The sequence below is a fragment of the Pleurodeles waltl genome, chromosome 8 (assembly GCF_031143425.1).
Source record: "Pleurodeles waltl isolate 20211129_DDA chromosome 8, aPleWal1.hap1.20221129, whole genome shotgun sequence".
NCBI classification, from domain to species: domain Eukaryota; kingdom Metazoa; phylum Chordata; class Amphibia; order Caudata; family Salamandridae; genus Pleurodeles; species Pleurodeles waltl.
The window spans coordinates 1,158,950,186-1,158,976,797 of NC_090447.1; the positions used below are offsets into that span (position 1 = coordinate 1,158,950,186).

Here is a 26,612-nt window from a genome sequence, read left to right on the forward strand (position 1 = left end):
GAGTGTGTGCAGGGAATCATATTTTGTTTTTATATATCCCATAACGAAATCAAACAAAAGTGAGATAATGCATTTCTCAAAGAATAGTGTAATGGAAAGCATGGAATGATTTGTGTTTCTGTTGGACAAATTTTCTCACGAAGAGTGGAAACTGAAGAGATTTGGCATTTATATAAGAATTACAAAGAAATAAAAGTACATTTATCAATTAATTCATTACTCTTTGGAAACCATTCCAATCGGTGCGGTAATCCTGTTTCGGGAGTTAATGGGAATTTTGGGGCAAATCAGGACAACAACTTGTGGTGTAATATCGTATTGACAACGTTCCAAACACAATTGTTGTCAGTTAAAAACATAATGAAATTTATGCAGGGAAAATCCGCAACATTCTAAGTTTCATAAACTGTAAAGTGGAAAACATTGCATTACTGTATCCCTCATGCCAACTTGAGTAACTCGGAATGATGCGGTAATACCAATCATGGAAGAACTCAGAACCCTATTACACATAGGATGCACTTTCTCTGTTTGCGCCATGATGCACCTTAACCCGTTGAGTGCGGACGTCGGCCAGTGGCCGACGCCCACACTACCTCCCTGGTGCGGGTCACGCACCCAAGGATTTTTTATTTTTTTTAATCCCTGGGAGACACGGAAGCTCTTCCGTGTCTCCTCGCCCCCCACCCGCCCATTTGTGACATCTGACGTCACATTGTTGTTTTCCCCATCGGAGCAGGAAGCGGCCATACGGCCGCTTCCTGCTCCGATGGGGAAAACAGCCCCGAATGGCCTTCCCCACGTTCGGGAAGGCCTCGTATGAAAGGGGAGACTCTCGATCACAGAGGGCCAGGAAACGCCACTAGACACCTGGGATTTCACTTGGGGGGGGGGGGGGGTTAGCCCCCCTCGGAAAATAGGCCGCCCCCCCCGGCCATATTTTTTTATTTGAAGGTTTGTGCCCCCTGGGGGGGCGCGATCGCACCACACCCAGGGGCAATTAAAAAAAAAATATTAAAGAAATTGACAGGGGGGGGGGGTCGCCCGTGCCCTGTGGGGGCAATACTTATTTTTAGTAGTTGAAGGGTTTCCCTGGGGGCAATTTTGGCCCCCAAGGAAACCCTACAACTACCACAAAAAAAAAAAAATATATATATATATATATTTATATATATATATATCAATCCATGTAGATAGATATATCTATCTACATGGATATATCTATAGATAGATCTATATAGATCTATATATATATATATATATATATATATAGATCTATCTATAGATATATCCATGTAGAGATATATATATATATATATATATATATATATATATATATATATAGATCACTTTTGTCAATGCATGTGTGGTTTCCCTGGGGGCTGCCATCGGCCCCCAGGAAAACCAGACCCACATATAAAAGTGATCTATATATATATATATATATATATATATATGTAATATATATTATATATATATATATATATATATATATATATATATATATGTTTGCCACCAGTTGTCTTGCAGTTGCAGCTTGCGTCTTCAAAGCAATGCACATACTTCAACTGACGCATTTCAACTGTAGCTTTTAGGCAGCAATACAAAAGTCAAGTAAGTCTTGTGATTATGTTTCTGCTACAAAAGGATCAGACTTTTGTCTAGTGGCAGTATTAGTGCCATAAAGAAGCGCAGAAGGTTTATATGCCTACTGCAAAGAGCAAATCTGTATTTTATGTAAAGAGCTGAGTACATTAGTAAAGTCAGCCACTACCTGCGCTATAATAAAAATGAAATGTATGTGCGGGGTGGGGGGTGACTATGGAGAAATGAAGAGCACTTTTGCTGGGTAGTTATGAGGGAATCCAAGGAGGAGGACATGGGAGTGGGAGAACCAATAATGATTGTTGGACTGGGCGCAGGAGGTGCTAAAGACCGTGACGAAGGGTATGTGACAAGGTGTTTTTTGAGTGTCTTGAAAGAACGTGCTGATTGAGGGAAGAAGTGCAGGCAAGGTGGCCTCTACTGTTGCACGTATCACACACACACACCAGCAATTTTGTGACTGTCTATGTAGGCTAGTGTTTTAGTGCAACAGTTTAGCCAATAGCAGAGATGGCATCTTGATGGATGACTGCTGCTGACGCCGTCACTCGGGGTATCGAGGACAGCTCTGACATAGGATCAGAGACTGAGACAGCAGATACTGAGACAGCATCTGAGGGATAGGACAATAGCGCAGACTCTGGGAGTGATTTTTCAGTTGGAGGAGTCCCATTGGATAACTCCTTCCAGTAAATTGTGAGGGAGGTGATGAGGGCAGTCCTGTTGTCCCTTCGCAAGCACAGTCTGTGCAACGGGGCAATAGTGGGTTAGCCAACCCAGAGAGCAGGTGAATGCAGCAGCAAGCACAGAGAGGGTGCTCTCTTGGGAGCTCCCCAATTTAGTTCAGCCCCAAATTCCACTGCCCAAATTGTATTGTGGAGACATCAAAATTATCTATCACAATACAAACTGGTTTTGTAAGGCAGGCACCTGTGTTTTTGGTCCTGGGTTCAGCGGCCATATAGGGAAACATACTAAACCCAAACATTTCTGGAAACTTGACATCCGGGGGAGTCCACAAAGGTGTGACTTGTGTCGATTCCCCAAAGTTTTCTTACCCAGAATACCCTGCAAGGCTGAAATGTTGAATAAAAACTCTATTTTTCTTGCATTTCTGTCACACAAACTACAGGAATATGCTGCGATCCACAAAATGTCTACCACCCAGTGATTCCTCACTGTCCTGATAAAAACACTACCCCACTTGAGTGCCTATACCTAGTGCCTGCGTAAGGAATGGATCACCCCAGGGTCAACAGTTGCCTCATGTAAGTACCAACATTGATCGTTGTGTGATCTATTCCTGTCGCGGGCACTAGGCCTACCCACACAAGTGAGGTACTATTTTTATTGGGAGACTTGGGGGAACGCTGGGTGGAAGGAAATTTGTGGCTCCTCTCAGATTCCAGAACTTTCTGTCACCGAAATGTGAGAAAAAAGTATTTTTTGGGCCACATTTTGAGGTTTGCAAAGGATTCTGGGTAACAGAACCTGATCAGAGCCCCACAAGTCACCCCATCTTGGATTTCCCTAGGTGTCTAGTTTTCAAAACTGTGCAGGTTTGCTAGGTTTCCCTAGGCGCCGGCTGAGCTAGAGGTCAAAATCCACAGCTAGGCACTTTGCAAAAAACAGCTCTGTTTTCTTTGTGAAAATGTGATGTGTCCACGTTGTGTTTTGGGGAATTTCCTGTCACGGGCACTAGGCCTACCCCCACAAGTGAGGTATCATTTTTATTGGGAGACTTGGGGGAACGCTGGGTGAAAGGAAATTTGTGGCTCCTCTCAGATTCCAGAACTTTCGGTCACCGAAATCTGAGGAAAAAGTGTTTTTTTGCCCACATTTTGAGGTTTGCAAAGCAAACTGGGTAACAGAACCTGATCAGAGCCCCACAAGTCAGCCCATCCTGGATTCCCCTAGGTGTCTAGGTTTAAAAAATGCACAGGTTTGGTACGTTTCCCTAGGTGCCGGCTGAGCTAGAGGCCAAAATCTACAGCTAGGCACTTTGCAAAAAACACGTCAGATTTCAATGTAAAAATGTGATGTGTCCATGTTGCCTTTCCCGTCTCGAGCATTAGGCCTACCCACACAAGTGAGGTACAATTTTTATCGAGATACTCGGGGAACACAGAATAGCACAACAAGAGTTATTGCCCCTTGTCTTTCTCTACATTTTGTCCTTCTAAATGTAAGACAGTGTGTAAAAAAGACTCCTATTTGAGAAATGGCCTGTAATTCACATGCTTGTATGGGCACCCCGGAATTCAGAGAAGGGCAAATAACCACTGCTTCTCAATACCTTATCTTATGCCCATTTTGGAAATACAAAGGTTTTCTTGATACCTATTTTTTACTCTTTATTTTTCAGCAAATGAATTGCTGTATACCCAGTCTAGAATGAAAACCCATTGCAAGGTGCAGCTCATTTATTGGCTCTGGGTACATAGGGATCTTGATGAACCTACAAGCCCTATATATCCCTGCAACCAGAAGAGTCCAGCACACGTAACGGTATATTGCTTTAAAAAAAATCAGACATCGCAGGAAAAAGTTACAGAGTAAAACGTGGAGAAAAATGGCTGTTTTTTTCAGCTCAATTTCAATATTTTTATTTCAGCTGTTATTTTCTGTAGGAAAACCTTGTAGGATCTACACAAATGACCCCTTGTTGAATTTAGAATTTTGTCTACTTTTCATAAATACTTAGCTTCCCAGGATCCAGTGTTAGTGTCACTAACTGGAAGGAGGATGAAAGCACCAAAAATAGTAAAAATGTCCCAGTAAAATGCGAAGATAGTGTTGAAAAATGTGGTCTTTGGATTCAACTCTGCCTGTTCCTGAAAGCTAGGAAGATGGTGATTTTCGCACCGCAAACCCTTTGTTGGTGCCATTTTCAGGGAAAAAAACCACAAGCCTTCTTCGGCAGCCCTTTTTTCCCATTTTAAAAAAAAAAACGAAATCTTAGGTGTATTTTGGCTAATTTCTTAGTCTCCTCCAGGGGAACCCAGAAACTATGTGTACCTTTAGAATCCCTAGGATGTTTCGAAAAAAAGGACGCAAATTTGGCGAGGATAGCTAATGTAGACAAAAAGTTATGAAGGCCTAACCGCGAACTACCCCAAATAGCCAAAAAAGGGCTCAGCACTGGGGGGAAAGCATCTAAGAGGTTAAAAGAGGTGCGCCGGACGCCATCAGAGAAAGTATGCCCTATTACACTGAATGAGCTGCCCCCAGGGCAGCGTCAAACTTGCGCTGCCCTGATGGCAGTACATCAATGTCAAAAATTGGAGCAGCTTTAAAATGGCCGCTCCGTGTTTCACTGTGCTGGCAGCCACCTGCCTGCACTTTTGAGGGGGAATAGAGATCGCTCCGCAGGCGGTTGCAGTGAGTGACTGCACCCGCCTGCAAGAGGATGTCTGGGGGTCCACAGAACTCTTTTTCCCTCCTCCAAATGGCTGCCATCAGGGAGTGGACTGACAGTGTGCCGCCTGACACCGTCTTTGCCTCTGTGCCTGCCTTTATGATATGACACAAGGGCAAAGGGATTCCCTCATTTTCTTGGGGTCACACCCTCATGTAAATGAGGGATCACCCTCTGGTGACAGCACTGGCATCTATGTGTGCCAGCACTATCTGTATTACAGAAAGGGCCGCACAAGCTTCTGCGGCCCTTTCTGTAATACCAAAGTGCCACAGGGGTGCACAAAGCAGGCGCACATGTCCATTGCCCCCACCAGGGGCCTTTGTATAATACGGGCCCAGAGGTAATTTCTCATCAAGTATTACTGCATTGTTTTACCACTGACCTCATAACACGTACCGCAGGCCCTCATTACGAGTTCCCTGTTAACTCCATAGGGCGATATTGGGGCCTGAAATCATGATTCCAGCAGGTATCTCTTTGTGAGTTATCAAGGATTACGAGTTATTTTCACAGGAATGGTGATTAACATGCGGGCCCATGAACACCAGTTCAAATTTAACATATTTTCCTGCCTTCCATGGGAAATAACAGACCCAAATCCATACACATTTAAAACATGTTTGGTGCAGGTGGTTGATGCTGGGGGTGCCCTTTACGTTGCCCTGGTGGGTTGGTAGGAGTGAGGGTGGTGTGAGGGCAGAGCTTTTTCTGCTCCCTCTGTGTTGGGTCGGAGGGGGTGTAAGCACAGCAGCTGCAAGCAGTCAATGCAGCTCCATAGAAGTGTCTTATGTCATGTCTATCGATCTAAAATTATCGGCTCCAAAGTTTGAGGGCCCAGTAATTCCAGGCAACTCCTAAAAAAAAAAAATTGTGGGTAACACTGTCAAATAGTAGTGGAACCAGGATTTGTTTCAAAAGCTGTATTGTGCATGTGTGTGTGTGCATCAATTGTAGCACACTAATTTCCTTTAGTGATATGTGCAACCGCCCCAGCTCCCTCTTCGAAAGAAGGAGGTAATTGGTTTGCTGGTTTTGGCCAAAGGCTGAGTGGGCTAGTGGAAGGGCACGGATAGTGATAAAGTCTATGGCCAACCAATAACAGAGTTATGATAAACTTAACATCACATCTCTCGTGTCGTGTCTGCTCTTTTCCATTCTCAACTTCATTTGTACATTCGACAGCCCTTGAAAAGAGAAGGAGAAAGCTGCATTGTGTAGCTTAGGTTTTAGCAAACATATTATGCAAAAAGTCCTGACGACACTGAGTATTGTGATAAAAGGAGCATGAGGTCCACAGAATACATGATGAAATCCTGCACAGCTGTCTGGCATATGTCTCTTTCATGTATATGACAGGAAAGAGGCACAAAGTCCCCTTAGTTCTGGTGGAGTATGCTCACTCAGGTTTACTACTTTGTTGATTTTGGCAGCGGGCCACACAGGGTGTGATTCATCTGACAATGGTGGCGTTTACTGGTGGCCTAGCTGCCATCTAGTTGGTGTGATTGCCTCCAAACATCGCAGACAATTGGCTCGTGAAACACTGGTCCATACTTCTCGAGGCATAGAAGCAAAGCAAATGTGATGTGTCAAGTTATGTATCTCCTCAGTCAAGCAGGCATGTGGACGTATAAAGAATGCCTGGAGCATTCAAAGCATTGCTGGGAAAAAGTTGTAGTGAGATCTCTGGACCACCTTCTAACAGTGTATCCCGGCCTCTGTTCTCAAATAAATGACATTGAACTCACATATATATGCCTAAATTATGTTATGGCCACTACAATTTAAGTCTTCCAATAAATGTATTCATGTCACATAAGGCCAATGGGTTAAACGGTTTATGCATCAAAGTGATGACTGGAGTAAACTGGTCTCTGATCAGGGTTAAGGACTTCTCTAGCAGTGCTTAATTTGTAATAAAAGAAGTACTGGGGCAATTGTCAGGAGGCCACTGCAGCTTGCACCATTCATTGCCCTACACAGACCTCCTGGTCAGCGCCTGCTGCCCTCCCCAGCTCCTCTGGCTGCTGCTGCCTCTGCCTTTGCCTGGAAACGAACTGAGAGCCTGCCTGACTCAGTTCGAGGCCCTCCTCCACCCGCAGGCTCCTGTCTACACCTCATCCCTGGTGTCTAGTGGCCATCGACAAGTAAGTATCTCTCACACTCTGTCCTTTACTCTTGCCTTTTTTACTTCTGCATGTTTCTCTCACTCGTTATTTCTCTAGTTTTTCCCATCTCTTTTTCCCCCTTTGTCCTCCTGCGCCAATCCGGCCCCTGCGGCCCACCCCCCTCCCACCTGCGAAGCGCCTTTCCCACCCTCCTGCCTCCCAACTGACCGCAACCCCCACCCCCCCTCCACTTCTTAATGGTCGCCACAGCACAGTGAGGGGGCAACTGCACTGACCTCCTGGTCAGCATCTGCTGCCCTCTCCAGCTCCTCTGGCTGCTGCTGCCTCTGCCTTTGCCTGGGAACAAACTGAAAGCCTTCCTGACTCTCCTTTTGGAGGATCTCCTCTACCGGCAGGCTCCTGCCTGCGCCTCATCCCTGGTGGTCCAGTGGCCATCAACAAGAAAGTATCTCTCACGCTCTCTCCTTTATACCTGCCTTTTTCTCTCACTTGTTTTTTCTCTGTTTTTTCCCATCTCTTTTTCCATCTCTTACTCCCCTTCTGTCCTTCTGTGCCGCTCCGGCCCCTGCAGCCCCGTCCCCATCCCTGCACACAAAGCACCTTTCCCGCCCTCCCGCCTCCCAGCTGACCGCACCCCCAACCCCCCTACCCTTCTTAATGGTGGCTGCACGCAGCGGGCGAGTCACTGGCACCACAAAGGCAATCCCATCTGCGCCCATACACGCCAGGAACCCTGGATCTCAGACAAGCCATCCCCTGGCCAGCCTCCATTACGACGCTGTGATCCTCCACTGCCTTAACACCGGACGTCTCAGCAACGGTTGCACCATCTCCCAAGGACACTCACGGGCCTTTCACCTACAGGAACTGCAACTTCAGTGCCGGCCTCAACAAGCTGAAGGTACTCCCCACACAAGGACATACCAACATCCACCACAACCCCATCTACTGCCTCCTCCTGAACATCCGCTTCCTCCACAAACACGTCACCGAACTCTGGGATTTAATAGACACCGCCTGACTGGACATCGCCTTCCTTACCGAGACCTGGACCAACCCCACCTCGGGACCAGACTTCACCATTCCCGATGGATACAGCATCCTAAGAAGGGACCGGCCCTCCCACCCAGACTACATGTCAAGGCCATCCCAGAAGAACAAGGCGCCACCATGGAACACCTTCACTTCCTGGTCCACACCAACCACAACTCCTCCATCCGCGGAACCCTGGTGCACAGGCCACCCGGCCCCGCCCAGTATTCATAGACTACATGGTAGACACTGCTACCGCCCAGGCTCTGGCGTCCGACGACAACCTCCTCTTCGGTGTCCTGAATTTCCACCTCAAGGACCACACAGATCCTAAAACCATTGCTCTACTCAACAACCTCGCCACCCTCGGCCTCAGACAGCTGGTCTCAGCACCCACACACATTGCAGAACACACACTGGACCCCATCTTCACTTCAAGCAACCGGATCACCATCAAGACCATCTCCACCACAGACTGGACAGACCACCGCTGCATACATTTCACAATCACCGCACCCGGCAGCCGCACCCCCACCCCCACAACCCAGCACAGGAAATGGAACAAAATCACCAACGAGTAACTCACCTCAACTCTCGCCAAATCTCTCCCTCCCCCACCGATGACGCCAAAACCGCAGCACGCAATCTCAACACATGGATCACCGAATGCGCCGACACTCAAGCCCCCCTCCAGCTGTCATCGGCCAAAAGCGTACCAAAGAAATCCAGCTGGTTCACCACCAAACTCCAAGAATCAAAGCACACCTGCAGACGCTTAGAGAAAAGATGGAGGAACAGCTAAAACAGTGAAGACCTTGCCTCCTTCAGAACTGCAAGCGCCACCCACTGCCGAAACATCAAGAACACAACGAAGGACGCAGTCCAGGATCGCATTAACTCCTCCACACAAAAGAAGAAGGAAGGAACTCTTCTCAGTCATCAACAAGTTCACTAATCCCCTCCCAAAGTCACCAGCATCCCCCTGTCACAGGACCTCTGCGAAAAACTCGCCACCTTTTTCCACAGCAAGATCCAGGACATCTATGACAGCTTCCTCCTGGAAAAAAAACCTGGCATCGGAACATGCAACTGACCCACCCCCCCAACCCCCCAGAACCCACCCAGACCATCCACAGCTGGTCCACGCTCATCACGGAGAAAACAGTAAACATCATGAACAGCACCCAGTCCGGAGCACCCACGCACCCCTATAAATCAGAGCCAGCACATCCATTGTCCTGAGCTCCGAAACACGATAAACTGCTCCATCAACACTGGCACCTTCGTTGAGGACTGGAAAAATGCCAAAATAGGCCCTCTCCTGAAGGAACTCTATGCCGACCCATCAGAATTAAAAAATATACGTCCCATCTCACTGCTACCCTACCCTGCCAAAGTACTGGAGAAAGCAATCTACCCACAATTACAGAATTTCATCAAGGCCAACAACTCCCTGGACAGCTCCCAGTCCAGATTCCGCAGCAACCACAGCACAGAGACCGTCCTTCTTGCAGCCACTGATGACATCCGATCACTCCTAGACCGCAGTCACACCGCAGCGCTCATACTCCTCGACCTCTCAGCAGCCTTCGACAGTCTCCCATAGCACTCTACGCACCAGACTCCATGACATTGGAATCTGCAGAAAAGCCCTGGAATCGATCCACTCCTTCCTCTTTGGGACGACTCAGAAGGTCAGACTCCCGCTCTACACATCTGGACCCAGAGGAGTCAACTGCAGAGTCCCCCAAGGATCCTATCTGAGTCCAACTCTGTTCAACGTATGCTGACGCCGTGTTATATTCTAATGTTTGTGATTCTTGCTTTGATTAAATCTTATCAGAGTTGCCGTATTGTGACTATGCTAATGTGTTTCTTGGTTTTGAGACCAATAAATTTGCTAGTAGAATTGTAATCAATAGGGAATAAAATCCACAAAATCATACTAAAACTTGCATGGTTATTCCTGACTGAAAGGTCATGTTAGTTTTTTCGGGTTTATTAAATGTCTTTGAATAATTTGAATTGTCGTATTATTGTGAACTTTGATGACATTATTGACATATTGATTGACATGCTGATTAGCTATCTCGTCCTAAGGTGTCTTCAATCAGGGTCAAAAGATTCATTGGCCTAAAACGAGTCCCAAAGTGAGTAAATTAATCATAAAGGGATGCGTTAGCACAGGGTTGCAAATCTCATCTTTAGAAGAACCAAATCTGAGTATTTTGCACAAGACATAAAGAAATGTCACCATGCAATCCATTATCTGTCTATCCCAGAAAGACCTAAGCCTTGTGCCTATTAATTAGTCAAATGGATTGAATCTTCAAATTAAGATGTGGTAATCAACAGATGTGAAAGGCAACTGTTGCCAATCAAAGGCTTGTAAGGAAGAATCAAGGGCTTCCTGACAGATCTCTCAATATAGGGCTTCTTGATGGATCTCCCAGATCTAGCTCAGGCAGTTGGCTTTGGTGGACCATAAAGATAGAGCGGGTAGTCAAGTCAGGTACTGAAAACTGTTGATTGTTTAAAACTGGAGAGATGCAGCACCAATTTCCTGTTTCAGAAGAAGAAAAGGTTAAAAAGAATAAATGATCCACAAAGGTATTATGCTGGGACCCGTGCAGCATATCACTAATGTGAGAGATGCAGTTTTCAAGCCTAACTGTTTGGTTTAAAAAAAAGGAACTGGTACAGTGCCCAAAGCTCTTTCTTCAGTAGTTTTGAAGGAGTTTCCTCCCACAACTAGGTGAGAGGCTACCAACCAATTTGAGAGCAGGGACATTTCAAATCTCACAAATGAGGCGCTCATTGAGCGGTTTGCTGCTGATATTAGGCTTGCTCAATTCAACAGTAAAATTGAATTTGAGCTCATCCAGCTTCAAACAGCACGGTGACTGGGGGATCACTACTCATATTTCTCCCTAGGGCACATTCAGAAGCGCTGGCTGTCATGACAGAGGTTCACATTGGGGGGGGGCCATGCTCCCAGGACATTAATTCCTGCTCCTATTTTTTCAGATACTGTCTTGCCAAACCACCACTTTTCAGAGGGAGGCAGCACAATGAATAGATGCAGTTAGTCAGAGAGAGCACACCCATGTTCCTTTAACATAACTCCTTGGTATCAGGTTGGATACTGCCAAGCCGAGGTTAGAGAAAATGCCTTGTCTCGTCATAAGAGGAGAAACAACTACTGGCAGCACTTTTCAAGAAGGTTGTCACTTCTGTACATTTTTCTCAAATACAATTGCTCCTGCTTGTATTCCGCACTCATGTAAAGCTGATAGAAGGAGTAAGCATAGGAATTCCTGCATATGGAAACCATATAAGAGCCCAGCAACTCCTATTTCAAAGTATTTTGACGGCTACATGCATGTGCTCTCTGTCCTATATTTTTAATAAATTCACTTTAAAAAACATATAGCTAGACTTTCCTGTTTTAGTGTTTATGTTTTGTGGATTTCAGTGGTGATACTTGCAGTGTTTTGCAAACTTCATGCTAAAAAGAACCAAAAACTGTATTTCCACAATATTTACAAAACGTATCTTTTTTGCAGCTATTGTCATAATGCACATATTTAATTTAAAGGAGAACTACTACATGGTATGTAGTCTTCCCACTGACATTGTGTCAAGTGGATTATGGTAGACTGTGCTAAGCATAGAAATCTGTGTATTGCACTCACACTCAGACTCCCTCACATACTCACTTTCACCTCTCATTACCTCTCACACTTACTGTTTCAGACTATGGGCCTTATTCACAGTTTGGCTGTAAGAGTATCCATCACATAAGAGGCAGCTATCCTATTTGTTGTATTACAAGTACATTTTAGCCTAGGGCACTTAGTATATGGAGGAAGGAACATACACCACGTTTTGATGGGGTATCCCCTCTGAGAAGCTCTTAACAGGGTCTTCTGTATGGTTTACACAACTACCAGAGTATTGCAAAAATAAGAGTGTGTTACAATCAAATATTTTGATAAGTTCCTGGACACAGTTTGGAGAGGGGAGGGGGGGTCGTAAACTACTTCCTATTAAGTGTTATGACATTGTTGGAGTGGTCAGCCATGCTAACAGTAAAGTTTTAAAAATTTGAATTGCACCAGATTAATTTGTGCCCTGCATTCTAAAACACCTGAAACCCGATGCTTTCAGCTTGCTTCTACGGCTTTTGTCCTCTTTGCCTGACTATATGAAAGGAGTGATGCTGTAGTAGCATTGAGATCCACAGCTGCTAAGTGTCCTCATAGCAAGTGTCACACAAAGGCCCATATTTATACTTTCTTTGCACCGCATTTGCATCATTTTTTTAAGCAAAAGCCGCGCAAACTTAAAAAACGCAATCATATTTTGTAAGTTTCTGCCGCTTTTGCATCAAAAAATGACAGCACGAACAAAAGTATAAATATGGGCCTAAGTCTGTCCTGACTTTTTGATTTTTAGCCTGGGTCTATGCTAATTTACAAATATCTATTAATACCTAATAAACACCTAGGTATCCCTTTGATATTGGGCACCCAGGGTATGAACTTGGGTGTTTGTGAAGTATAATGGCCCTACAGCATTTTTGGTGTGTTCACATGTACTTGCCAACACAAATTGCACTGGATGTTCAAAGCATACTTTGTTTTGCAATTGATCTGCTATCACTACTGACTTGTGCGCAAAGGGCCCTGAGGTAGTAAAGGCTTTTAATCATTCTGTAAATATGAGAGACAGGGGTGTGGAATTCCTATAGGCCCATACCCAAGACATATTGTTTGGGATCAAGGACAAGTTTTCATTAATTTTTGTCCTGGGGTAGGTAGGCCAGAGACCCTGCAGCACAAACCCTTTAGATGCCAATTTACACTACCACATTATGGATCTGGGAAGGGCACTGTCTGCACTTAGGGTAATTTGTGTGCCCATATATTAATGATAATCGAATTAGTATTTACAGTTCATTAATGCAAAGCCTTTAGTATAAGGGTGAACACCCTAAGGAAGTGTTGTAAGCTTGGATTGCACTTCTGGCAGTGGTTTCATTATAAAAATGCATACACACTTCTGCACAGTTCAACAACATGAGGCTATGTACAATGCTCCCAGAATGCTCTCTAATTAGATGCAAATATTTGCGGAAGCTTGAAAGCAGGATTGATGATTCTTTGCTTTCAAAATAAAATGTTTAAAAAAAATGTAACTAGGAAAAAAAACTACTGTGAAATTGTAGGGCCATTTCTTTGAAGCATCATTCAGTAAAATGTGTTGATACATGCTAGTATTTCCAAAAATATTCATGATGGAAAATCAGTGTAACCAAGATCAGCAAGATTATAAGAAACATGAAAATAAACAAGCACTGGCAAAGCCATTAGGTCGGACATTGGTATTCAGTGTTTAGTTTTTTCAATGTGTGTTTTGTTTTGACATGGGTTTTGTAAAACTTTATTGTTGTGGGACCTGTCAGGCCCTCTCAATTATAACAAATATTGGCAAAATTAGTTTTTGGTCTCAAAAAGCACACATTGCGACAGTAGTCCCTGCCACTGAACAAAACTATACTGTGTGCCCGCATGCTCCTTTTGAAAGAGTAGAATGCTAACACTTACAGTGAAGCCAGCTGATAAAGCGACAGAACTGTAATCAAAGCAAAAGGTTTTGGTTAACACCAATTCTTAAAGAAAGACACCAAAGTTCACCCATGTTATGTGTCCTTGCATTAGTGCAGATTTACAGCTTTCATATATTTATAAGAATTTACAGAAGTAGGCCAGGAAATGGTACTCCTAAAAAATATTTAGCACAAGCAAATATGCATGTGTGGATTTGCTCACCTGACAATCTACCGAGAGTTTAAAAGTTAACTTTTCCTCCAAACCCTTCTTTCACAACCATGCCATTGCCAGGAGAAAATTTACAACCTTTCTCAGTTTGGGAAAATATTAGAAAATAATAGAGAAGAGCTGGTGAAAACCCTTAAAACATGCACGTTAGTAGGATTGCACAGACTCAAAAAGGCTCTCCAAAGCTGAAACTTGCCTATCTCTACTACCAGCATGTAGATGTGCTGAGAGGTGTGCTGAAAGATGGCAAAATCAGTGACTTGTTAGTATTCAAACCCTACTTCATTATGAGCCCTGGTATAATCAGAGAGGCTACTGTCAGGCCACCAAACTACATGGCATCAAAGAGACAAGTTGATGTTTTTTTACAGGACAAGTAGATTTATAAAGCAACCTCTCCCATGGACAAGTAGATATTTTAATAAACTTAACACCCCTGTGAGAAAACATAATAGTACATTTAGGCAAATATTCCATTTTGCCAATCAGTTACAGCATTTTGAACCTGGCAAAAAGAACAAATATGATTGTAATACTAACTGAATTGTCTGCAGTATATAAAATAATATCAGACATGAATTGTGCTCCTCAAGCCTGAATCGTGAATACAAGCACACAAGTAAACAAAAGGTAAGGAAAGAGTAGGAACATTTTAGTGACTTACTTTAGCAACAAAATGCAAGCAGACTAATCTTTGACCAGTCTTTCTTGCTGTTGCCTTGCATACAAAGTGACGTTGTGTATGCCCCTTCAGGAAGAAATAAAATGACTCATTGTCTCTCATTTTACTTTCTTTGAATGGTATTTTAGTTTGCGGAGTTGCAGGTGTTGATATGCTTACACTGATAATGGCTATTTTCTCTTTCAGTAGGGTTTTGTCGGAAATAGTACCAAAAACAGGAAGCCCTATATACATAGCCAATATATAGACAACATGTAGCCTTTTAGCTAATGTATTTAGAAACTGGGGTTTGAAATTAAGCATTTGCCCCATTCTCCCAAAGAATTCTGGGGAAGGAAATGGTTTCCGGCACTCTTCATAGACATAACAATTGGGCCCTTGCATAATGAAATATTTCAGTACTCCTTTGAGCATATAAAACAAAAAAAATGTATGCAAACGTTTCACTTCTACTCAGAGAAAAAGAAAGTAGGAATTAGAGGTAGAGAATAGTTTATCATACAACACTTAAAAACTGTTCTGTGTGAATGTGTTTGTATGTATTCAAATGAATAGGGAACCTTGGTAGTTCCCAATTTAAAAGTGGGGAGCAGCTCCTCTATACTACCAACAAATCAGATCTGCGGACCTCAAATCTCCGTTTTGCTAGCAGAAATTCTGAAGCATAGTGGAGTAATCATAGTTTGAGAGTGCATCAATTATTTATACATATGTATTCATACCAGTATAATGTGCGATTCCGGTGAAGGTGCAATAAGAGTAATATGTTAATTCTTGCATTTTGCATCATTCAACAAGAGGCCTGTTATTTTCAAAATAATCAGAAAAGTGTACTTAAGCTCGGTAAAGACAAACATTAGGTAGAGGTGTAGATAGTGGAGAATCTTCAACTTTCACAGAGACTTGGTTCTTGCGGGCTGACCTGCAAATATGCTCAGTGAATGCTATAGTCTTTTTGGAGCTAGTCTGACCTTATCAGCTCACTTGAGAAGGCCACATTTGAGATAGAAATCAACCTTCTCAAAGGAAAGAAAAATATCCTTGCTGTTTGGCTACAGTGCACCTCAAGAAACTCAGATGGGCACTTTTAATGTGAAGACAGCATCGCTATCGGCTAGAAGGGAGGAGTCTGGGAACAAAGACTGGTTCCATCATTCAATGCAATGAACTCCCGAAACACAGTCACACTGGGAGGGTATAAACAGTGGATTGTGAGGTCATGGAGTATAGTTACTTTTAGGTGTGAGTTATAGTGGATTCAGCTAACTATAACTGGTGAACTTCAGTGACTTTTTACATTTAAAATCTTATGTTCTAACTGACAATGTCACCTAAAAATGATGTCCATTGTTTTTTCAGTAAATTTCTAAGTTTTTAAATACCTACCTAAAACTGACACTTTAACTTTTGGTATCATATTGAACTGTACTTTTTCTTCCCCCCTTCCTTCCAACCTCCTCCCTCTCCCCCCAAGACTGACAATGCACTATAACAGTGAATACTGCAAAGAGCACAAAGGTAATGTGCCTTGGGCAACTCTCACACATGCCTGGAAGGAGGACAGTCGCTGCAATGCTTTCAAATAAACAAAGGCCAAAATATTTGTAAACAGTCTTTCTGCTGGCTTTCAAATAAACAAAAAATCCCCTTGGCATGGACCAACAATGAAAACTGAATTTTATTTATTTATTTTTATTTATGGTATGAATTGCTCAAGCAAACAACCCAAGGCATCTCCAGGACATGAGACACAGCAGCATAGTTTGCTGCCACCAAACAGCAAACAGCTAGTAGTCTGCATACTAATTCTTTAACCAATGTCTCCCCTATGACCATGAAGAGCAGGAATACATTCAGACCAAATACTACTACTATATTTATTAGCCCAGTCCTTTCTTGATATCTTGAGACAAAAACAGGGCGCATTGTGGTACTGTTTGGCAGTAACAGAGCACCAAGCACCAGATAATATCTCATTCTCAAGTATAACACCTTCATTCAATTGTTGTCATTTGCTAGACAAACCGAGATTCGGGATGGTGTGTTAACTTCTCATCAGAAACCTTTCTATCTGCTGCCATCAGATTTTTATGGGGTGGAAACATAGCACGATCCATATCCATTCACGACGTATGGTGGTACTGGACCACTGAAAAGAAGAGTTTGAGCACTGGAAAATGAAACATGGAAGTGATGGAAATAATAAAAAGTTACTTGAAAGAGCAAATTCAGGGAAACCCTACAGAGAAGAGAATTAGGAGCACGATAAAAGAATTAACAGTAGAAATGAATGAGGGAAGGAAGAAACTGAAGCCAAAATCTTTAAGCACTAGAAAAACACCCTCTTATGATTTTGTATAAAGCAAAAAAAGAGCAAACACTGATAACCACTCATTTTACAATAAAATAACAATAGAATCTTTATTCCCTTTGCAGTAATCTGCAAAGGGAACTTTAATCTATTGCAAGGGACTGCTGATGTACATGCTAACGGTATTCAGATAGGGCTAGGGGAATATTTGCTCACTATATTTTCACAAACCGGGACTATATTTAGTAAATACAAAAGTAGATGGCATAAAGGTCTATGTTTTCCAGACGCTTGTGAAAGAATATTGTGGTGCAATTCTCAAACCGTGCGTAAAGGGAAAGAAAGTAGTAAAAAGGTATTGCTTATGTTATCTTAATAACTGGTGCCATGTTGATTACTGCAGAGGAGTGGCTGAGAAGCAGCAGAAATTAGCAAAAGCCAATCAATGGTATCCAAAGTCATGTGATGTTTTAGATTAACACAGTATGCATTAGTGTCTGTAATGAGTTGTACATCAAGCTACAATGCTTACATCCTCTGCACATAACTGTTATTTAACATAAATACTTCTATTTTGTTGGAGCTGCTACCCTTTGGTGCTCTAGTCATTGTCCGGCACACGCGCAGCCCTACAGACACTGCCTTGGTCGTGGTGGAGAGGGAAGCTTCGTAACACGTTGAGCCCCTGCTGTAATTTTTATTTTCTAATGTTTTTATGAGTCATTTGAAATACTGACTTTTAGAGTTTTGATCCGTTTTGATCCGCTCAAAACTGTTAATATTTTGCTGGAGGGTATTGTGTGAAACTGTGACGTTGTTGTCAGAGTATTCTGGGACTGAAGTTGCGTCAGCAGTCTCCCTTGGTTTACCACATCCTTCGGCTTGACAGACAGGGGAAAAATGGCAGCGGAATTGCGATTGTCTATTAGGAGTCATTTAATTGTTCTTCATCACTGCCCACCATTCTCAATTGTGAGAGCTTGGCCTTGTGCTTAAGGTTGTGTCCTATCTTCTCCCTCCAGGGAGTCCTTCTGTATAGACCTCGAGGACCTAGCCAACTTCACCCTACTTGGTGATTTTAAATGTCCATATGGATGATCCTTGCAATAGGTCTTCCAGAACCCTACTCTATGATTTAGCTTCCTTAAACTGCCTCAGCTGGTAATAGGCCTGAAACATGATAAGAGACGCATCACTGACTTGGTCTTCAGCAACATTAGGAACTTACAGGTCCAAACCCCTCTTCCCTTGATCTGGTCTGATCATTTCCTTATTTCTTTTACCTTACCTTTGCCTTCCTGTTTCCCCTCCCTCACCAAATGCCTTGTATGGATCTGGTCTAAACTTAACACTAAGAACTGGCTAGAGGTCCTGGAAACCACCAAACCTTACTCTCTGGTCACTGTTGACTCAGCCACCCATCGTTTTAATGAATGACTGATCAACTCACTGGATGGTGTTCTTCCAGTAAAATGGCAGAAAGAGGCTCCGCGAGCTCAAACATCTCCCTGGTTCTCCGCTGACCTCCTATCTTTAAAAAAAGATTGTAAACACTTAGAAAGGAGATGGGGGAAAACCTACAATGCAACTAGCAGAACTGAATATAGGAACTCCATTCAGCACTATCACGTGGAGATTAAAGCATCCCAAGCTGCCTTTTATTCTACTAAAATTGCTAACTATCTAGTTCCCCTGAATACATTTTCAAAATTCTAAAAATACATCACTGATCCCTCAACAGTCGGTCCCTCCTCATTGGCATCAACTGAACACTGCAATGAATTGGCCTATTTCTTTCAGAAAAAAAAGAATGGACATTTATTCTTCTTTTTCCAGTGCCTCCAATTTGGCGTATTCTTGTTCCAGCAAACTTTCTGATGATTCTCTATAATCTGGCTTGCCACTGGACACTGCTTCCTCACGTGTTCTTTATCAAGGGTCCATGTTCTTGCCCCAGTGTTGACAGAACTATTCAATCTTTTGCTATCCTGTGGGCTTTTCCCTCAGCAATGGAAACATGCTTTTGTCAAGCCACTTTTAAAGAAACCAAACCTTGGCCCCTCCAATCTGAGTAATTATAGGCTAATCTCTCTGCTACCTGGAGTCTCCTAACTGCTAGAGAAATGTGTCAGCATGTACCTCTCTGGCTCTCTTGAATCGAGTTTCCCTGCTACCTCCCACCCAGATGGGCTTTCGCTGCTTTACATAGTACAGAAACAGCATTACTGGCTGTGGTCGAGAAGCTTAGAAGCATTCTTGATCAAGAAATCTCAGCAACCATTATCTGGTTGGACCTCTGTGCCACCTTCAACACCATTCACCATCCCATGCTCTTGCGAGGATTTCTAAGGTTGGTGTTGTGGTAGAGCCCTGGACTGGCTCTCCTCCTTTCTGCAGAATCGCTCCTTCCAGGTCCAGGATCAGTCATTTTTTGCAGCCAGCCTCCCATCATGCTGTGGGGTGCCCCAGGGCTCCTCCATGAGCCCCACCTTATTCAATCTTTATTTAGGTCCTCTGGCTGAGATATTCCAAGCTCATGGGCTATCGTTGGTGTCTTACGCCAACGACACTCAGCTGGTCATGTCAATTTCTCCAGGTGTACATTCTGGCCATCTTTCTTTGAATTACTGTCTTCAGGAAGAAGCCAGCTGGATGGCGGACTTCAAAATTGAAACTTAATGATGAAAAAATGGAGGTTATGTGCTGGGCAATAATCTCATTTACCCGATCTCGAACCCCCTCCCACATTATCTTAGTAAATTGCCTAATCCTAAAGATTCAATAAAGAGCCTCGGGTTCTGGCTCGATGCTGGCCTCACTATGGATCATCATGCGAAAAAGCTTGCCGTCAGCTGTTACGGGACTCTGAAAATACTGCGTAAGGTTCTCCACATCATTGCCAGAAGAATTGTCGTCCTGGCCATTGTGTTAACCTGCCTTGACTACAGGAATGCTTTGTTTCTAGGCTCAACCTGCTACGTTGTCAGGAAGCTGCAGACTGTACAAAACACCACCACATGCCTGTTGATGAAAATTCCTAAACATGTCCCAGCCTCTAAGCCCTTGAGAGACTTACACTTGCTCCTGTTGGAATGCCACGTACAGTTTAAGGCCCTCTGCATTTTGCATAGGGTTGTCAATAACAAAGGTCCCCTTCTGTTAAGATCTTTAGCCTATCTTCCAGGGAGAACTCTTCGCTCCTTGTCGGCCCATTTGCTGTAGGGCCCAGGGTCCATAGATCCCACTAGGGTGGTCGGTCTACTTCTTATCTGGCTCCCAGACTCTGGAACACTCTGCCATAAGAATTGCATCTTCTGAAGAACGAGCTTCTATTCTGCAAAGCCTTGAAGACCTGGCTTTTTAACATCTGAATCCCCTGCAACTGCTTCTTGACCACCTTCAGTGTCTTTGGCATCCCTGGGAGGACTCTGGATATCCATGCGCTATAAAAGACTTTGAGAATAGAATAGAGTAGAATTTGAACTAATAATGCACCACTGCGAATAAAAAAATCATCAGGATACAAAATGTTTATGTATGTTTTTAATGCCTTCACTTAGTTGAACAATCACTATATTTCTGTTTTCTTTTCTGGGGTCTTAGATGTGTTTATTTTCAATCTATTCCTTAATCTCCTTTCCCTCTCTCTTGCCTGGCCTTTTTTTAAAAATTGTTTTGCCTGGGCCTTGTGTCCAAACATCATGGTATTTAGGGTTTGCGATCACCTAATGCGAGATTTAGGCCTGACAGTCTGCATGCATTTTCACACATAGGTAGCATAGATCCGAACTCCAACTTGCCTGTAGAAAATTCCATGCTACTACAAATACCAAGACAATTGTTTTGCTTTAGGAAACAGTTGTTGAAGCAGATATGTTAATTAGAAATATTGATGAGTGTTTATGCCTTTTTAATTAACAAGAAAATGGTAGAAATAATTAAACCTAGAGAAATTAATGTGTAGGTTGAAAATGTGCCCACGGAGAATGGTTCCCAAGATTCATGAATTATACTAAAAATTACTCAAAATAAATGAAATGTTGAAAATGCGTAATAGTAATGTAGTAATATGTCATATTGAGATGTACAACATATGTTTTACATTATATTGTAGAGTTAAATTAGCAGAAGTTGTGGCCTAGTTTTGCCAGGCCTCATGCAGAAGCTGAATTATTAGTGTGATGTGGAGAAGCCGAAGTGCTGACCTGACCCTGAACTGCTCGTGTTAATAAGGTCTGCTTAGGTAGAATGTTCTGCAATGAACCGACAAACAGGAGATGAGGGAATCATAATGTATCAAGGACTGTGTAAAGCAGACAAAATGTACTTTCCCAGGACTCGAACAATGGAGACACTGACCAGAGAAGGAAATACAACATTTTCGATACCTGATGAGCCGGATGATGAGGACACTGTACAGTGAACTAATCGACAACCTGAGAATGGCGTAATATTAGAATTCATAGACTTGTAAAATTAAAGTTATTGGTTAGAGAAATGACTGGTGATCAACTGACCAATTAGGAATTAGGGGACGGTCTGGACAACTTTGACATAATGTCATGACAGAGGGGGAAAACTTTGGAAGTAATGCAGATGTTAGGAGAGATCTTTTGGAGAGACGTTAGAGGCAGATGATCGGGGAGAGACCTTTGCCTAAATTGATGCAAGACTTTGTCATTGGGCTCATGCTCTTGGGAGCCTGATGCGTTGCTGACCGATTGATGACCTGAAGATGAAGAATGACTTTGTTGCTGATCCATTCCGAGGATAGGTAGCTATGACAATGTGACTGATTAACATGTGTGCCTTTTCTTTCTAGGTACCAACTGCTCTGTTTTAAATAAGTTTTCCCTTAGCTAGTTGTTTTCCAAACGTATGTTCTAAATTGTTTTCTGCATGAAGTCCCACATGCTAATGCTAATTGGTGAGGGTCCTATTCTGTGACGTTGACATATACAGAGACAAATGATTGACGGACTGATTGATGAACTCTGCTACTCATGTTAATATATTCATCTCTGTTTGCTTATTTTGAGTCTTTAGAACACATGTTTTCTTAAGCTTTGATTAGATTGTTATTGGTGGTCACTAATGAATTAATCTTGAATGGACTGAATAAAGTTGGAGATAACCTTATGACTTAGCATTGCAAGCAATGGGGAAAAAAATCTGTTAAAACGTATACTTAGTTGTGGTTATTCATGAATTGTCAACACTATTGACTGATGATTAATGTTTTTCTTAGTGGTTGTTGATTTGTGTACTGATTATTGATGAACATTGGTGTAGGAGGCTGGGCTGGCTTGTAGTGGGTACCAAGGGGTACTTATACCTTGCACCAGGTCCAGGTATCCCTTATTAGTGTAGAGGGGTGTCTAGCAGCTTAGGCTGATAGAAAAGGTAGCTTAGCAGAGCAGCTTAGGCTGAACTAGGAGACGAGTGAAGCTCCTACAGTACCACTAGTGTCATATGCACAATATCATAAGAAAACACAATACACAGATATACTAAAAATAAAGGTACTTTATTTTTATGACAATATGCCAAAGTATCTCAGTAAGTACCCTCAGTATGAGGATAGCAAATATACACAAGATATATGTACACAATACCAAAATATGCAGTAATAGCAATGGAAAACAGTGCAAACAATGTATAGTCACACTAGAATGCAATGGGGGCACATAGGGATAGGGGCAACACAAACCATATACTCTAGAAGTGGAATGCGAACCACGAATGGACCCCAAACCTATGTGACCTTGTAGAGGGTCGCTGGGACTGTAAGAAAACAGTGAGGGTTAGAAAAATAGCCCACCCCAAGACCCTGAAAAGTGGGTGCAAAGTGCACCTAAGTTCCCCAAAGAGCACAGAAGTCGTGATAGGGGAATTCTGCCAGAAACAACAACACCAGCAATGCAACAACGATGGATTTCCTGACGAGAGTACCTGTGGAACAAGGGGACCAAGTCCAAGAGTCACGATCAAGTCGCGAGTGGGCAGATGCCCAGGAAATGCCATCTGTGGGTGCAAAGAAGCTGCCACCGGATGGTAGAAGCTGTGGATTCTGCAAGAACGAAAAGGGCTAGAAACTTCCCCTTTGGAGGATGGATGTCCCACATCGTGAAGAGTCGTGCAGAAGTATTTCCGTGCAGAAAGACCGCCAACAAGCCTTGCTAGCTGCAAAGGTCACAGTTAGGGTTTTTGGATGCTGCTGTGGCCCAGGAGGGACCAGGATGTCGCCAATTGCGTGAGGGGACAGAGGGGGCGCCCAGCATGACAAGGAGCCCTCTCAGAAGCAAGCAGCACCCGCAGAAGTGCCGGAACAGGCACTACGAAGTGGAGTGAACCGGAGCTCACCCAAAGTCACAAAGGAAGGCCCCACGACGCCGGAGGACAACTCAGGAGGTCGTGCACTGCAGGTTAGAGTGCCGGGGACACAGGCTTGGCTGTGCACAAAGGAAATCCTGGAAGAGTGCACAGGAGCCGGAGTAGCTGCAAAACATGCGGTTCCCAGCAATGCAGTCTAACGTGGGGAGGCAAGGACTTACCTCCACCAAACCTGGACTGAAGAGTCACTGGACTGTGGGAGTCACTTGGACAGACTTGCTGAGTTCAAGGGACCTCGCTCGTAGTGCTGAGAGGAGACCCAGAGGACCAGTGATGCAGTTCTTTGGTGCCTGCGGTTGCAGGGGGAAGATTCCGTCGACCCACGGGAGATTTCTTCAGAGCTTCTAGTGCAGAGAGGAGGCAGACTACCCCCACAGCATGCACCACCAGGAAAACAGTCGAGAAGGCGGCAGGATCAGCGTTACAAGGTTGCAGTAGTCGTCTTTGCTACTTTGTTGCAGTTTTGCAGGCTTCCAGCGCAGTCAGCAGTCGATTCCTTGGCAGAAGGTGAAGAGAGAGATGCAGAGGAACTCTGATGAGCTCTTGCATTCGTTATCTAAGGAATTCCCCAAAGCAGAGACCCTAAATAGCCAGAAAAGGAGGTTTGGCTACTTAGGAGAGAGGATAGGCTAGCAACACCTGAAGGAGCTTATCAGAAGGAGTCTCTGACGTCACCTGCTGGCACTGGCCACTCAGAGCAGTCCAGTGTGCCAGCAGCACCTCTGTTTCCAAGATGGCAGAGGTCTGGAGCACACTGGAGGAGCTCCGGGCACCTCCCAGGGGAGGTGCAGGTCAGGGGAGTGGTCACTCCCCTTCCCTTTGTCCAGTTTTGCGCCAGAGCAGGGCTGGGGGATCCCTGAACCGGTGTAGACTGGCTTATGCAGAAATGGGCACCATCTGTGCCCATGAAAGCATTTCCAGAGGCTGGGGGAGGCTACTCCTCCCCTGCCTTAACACCTTTTTCCAAAGGGAGAGGGTGTAACACCCTCTCTCTGAGGAAGTCCTTTGTTCTGCCTTCCTGGGCCAAGCCTGGCTGGACCCCAGGAGGGCAGAAACCTGTCTGAGGGGTTGGCAGCAGCAGCAGCTGCAGTGAAACCCCAGGAAAGGCAGTTTGGCAGTACCCAGGTCTGTGCTAGAGACCCGGAGAATCATGGGATTGTCTCCCCAATACCAGGATGGCATTGGGGGGGGCAATTCCATGATCTTAGACATGTTACATGGCCATGTTCGGAGTTACCATTGTGAAGCTACACATAGGTAGTGACCTATGTGTCGTGCACGCGTGTAATGATGTCCCCGCACTCACAAAGTCCGGGGAATTTGCCCTGAACAATGTGGGAGCACCTTGGCTAGTGCCAGGGTGCCCACACACTAAGTAACTCAGCACCCAACCTTTACTAGGTAATAGTTAGACATATAGGTGACTTATAAGTTACTTAAGTGCAGTGGTAAATAGCTGTGAAATACCGTGGACGTTATTTCACTCAGGCTGCACTGGCAGGCCTGTGTAAGAATTGTCAGATCTCCCTATGGATGGCACAAGAAATGCTGCAGCCCATAGGGATCTCCTGGAACCCCAATACCCTGGGTCCCTCAGTACCATATACTAGGGAATTATAAGGGTGTTCCAGTATGCCAATGTAAATTGGTGAAATTGGTCACTAGCCTGTTAGTGACAATTTGTACAGAGAGAGCATAACCACTGAGGTTCTGGTTAGCAGAGCCTCAGTGAGACAGTTAGGCATCACACAGGGAACACATACATATAGGCCACAAACTTATGAGCACTGGGGTCCTGGCTAGCAGGGTCCCAGTGACACATAACAAACCTACTGAAAACATAGGGTTTTCACTATGAGCACTGGGCCCTGGCTAGCAGGATCCCAGTGACACAGTGAAAACACCCTGAATACACTCACAAACAGGTCAAAAGTGGGGGTAACAAGGCTAGAAAGAGGCTACTTTCTCACAATTGGTTACTACATAGCTAGGATACTCCATGGGAATCAAAAGGTTCATCGGCCTATACGCGTCCCCTTGTAAGTTTACTTACTAAGGACCAGGCGCGCTGACACAGTCACTGTCAATGCAGGCATTAACAGGTTGCAAGGCACAGGTTCCTCAGCTTTCACATCAACCAACTGCCCACCTACTAGTCATTCAAGAAAAATCTATTTCAGACTATCTCTCCTTTACGAAGATTGGTTACTGAAACCACCTTGAGTTCTTGCAGTGGTACTTAGAATGCAGCCTTCCCTGGCACTGAGACAATTGCCCAGAAATCTAACAGGTATATTATGTAGAAATGTATCGCTTAGTTCAAACTGTGCTTTCTTCACTGTCCGAGCCTACCCAGATGTTCATGTTGGGTGAGTCTTCAGTGTCCTACTAAAGTGGATAGTGAATTGCAGTATGGCTCACAGCCTTCAAGAAAGCAGTGAATATATTGTCAATATACGAACTGTCACATGCTTTATCTGTAGCAAGAGATGCCTCCACACCGTGGTTAAAATAATTAATAAAAAGTTTATCGAAAAAGAAAGCGGTGAGTGCGAACTTTGATAGACAAAGTTTGATACATCCATCGATAAAAAGCACTAGATCTTAATGATGGTTGACATATGTTACTGTGCGATGAAGAACCAGAGAATGAGAAACAGAGCAAATAGAAATATGTTTACCAAACACAAAAGGGCTACTGAGAAGCGTAACCAGTGTAGATTGGCTGAATGCGTTGTCCTTTGGGTAGTAAATGCAGATAGAAGACCTTCACTATATTGCCAATATTTGAAAGATTGCAGTAGTGTATTTAACTTGGATAGAGTATTGCATATACTTTCTTCAGTATCCTATGTTATTTAGACCTTGGGGACAGCTGAAGTTGGGATTTTATTTTTGGCTTTGTTTCATTATTGGTGCCGAATGTGAGGCTACCCCTAATATAGGCCGCAAAACAAGAGAGGCATCCCATGCAAATCCCTCCTAAAATAATAAATAGCTCACTGTCCTTATCAGCTCCTCACTCGACTTTTCATTGTAGCCTAAGGATTATTCTGGTATACAAGCTCCTATGACAAATATCTGCTTTACAGGAGTACTGTTACAGATGTATTTAAATGTTGTATGCTTCTGCAAGCTAACACAAGCATGTTTTTGGAAGTCAGGCCCCTCTAATGTGAACACAGTCTATACTCAC

At 43.8% G+C, this 26,612-nt stretch overlaps 1 protein-coding gene across 1 annotated transcript in view; it reads right to left on the reverse strand.

The window, feature by feature from the left end:
• The window catches only part of LRCH1 (leucine rich repeats and calponin homology domain containing 1), a 666,761-nt gene that overhangs the window by 364,168 nt on the left and 275,981 nt on the right, over positions 1-26,612 (reverse strand). The window lies entirely within an intron of this gene.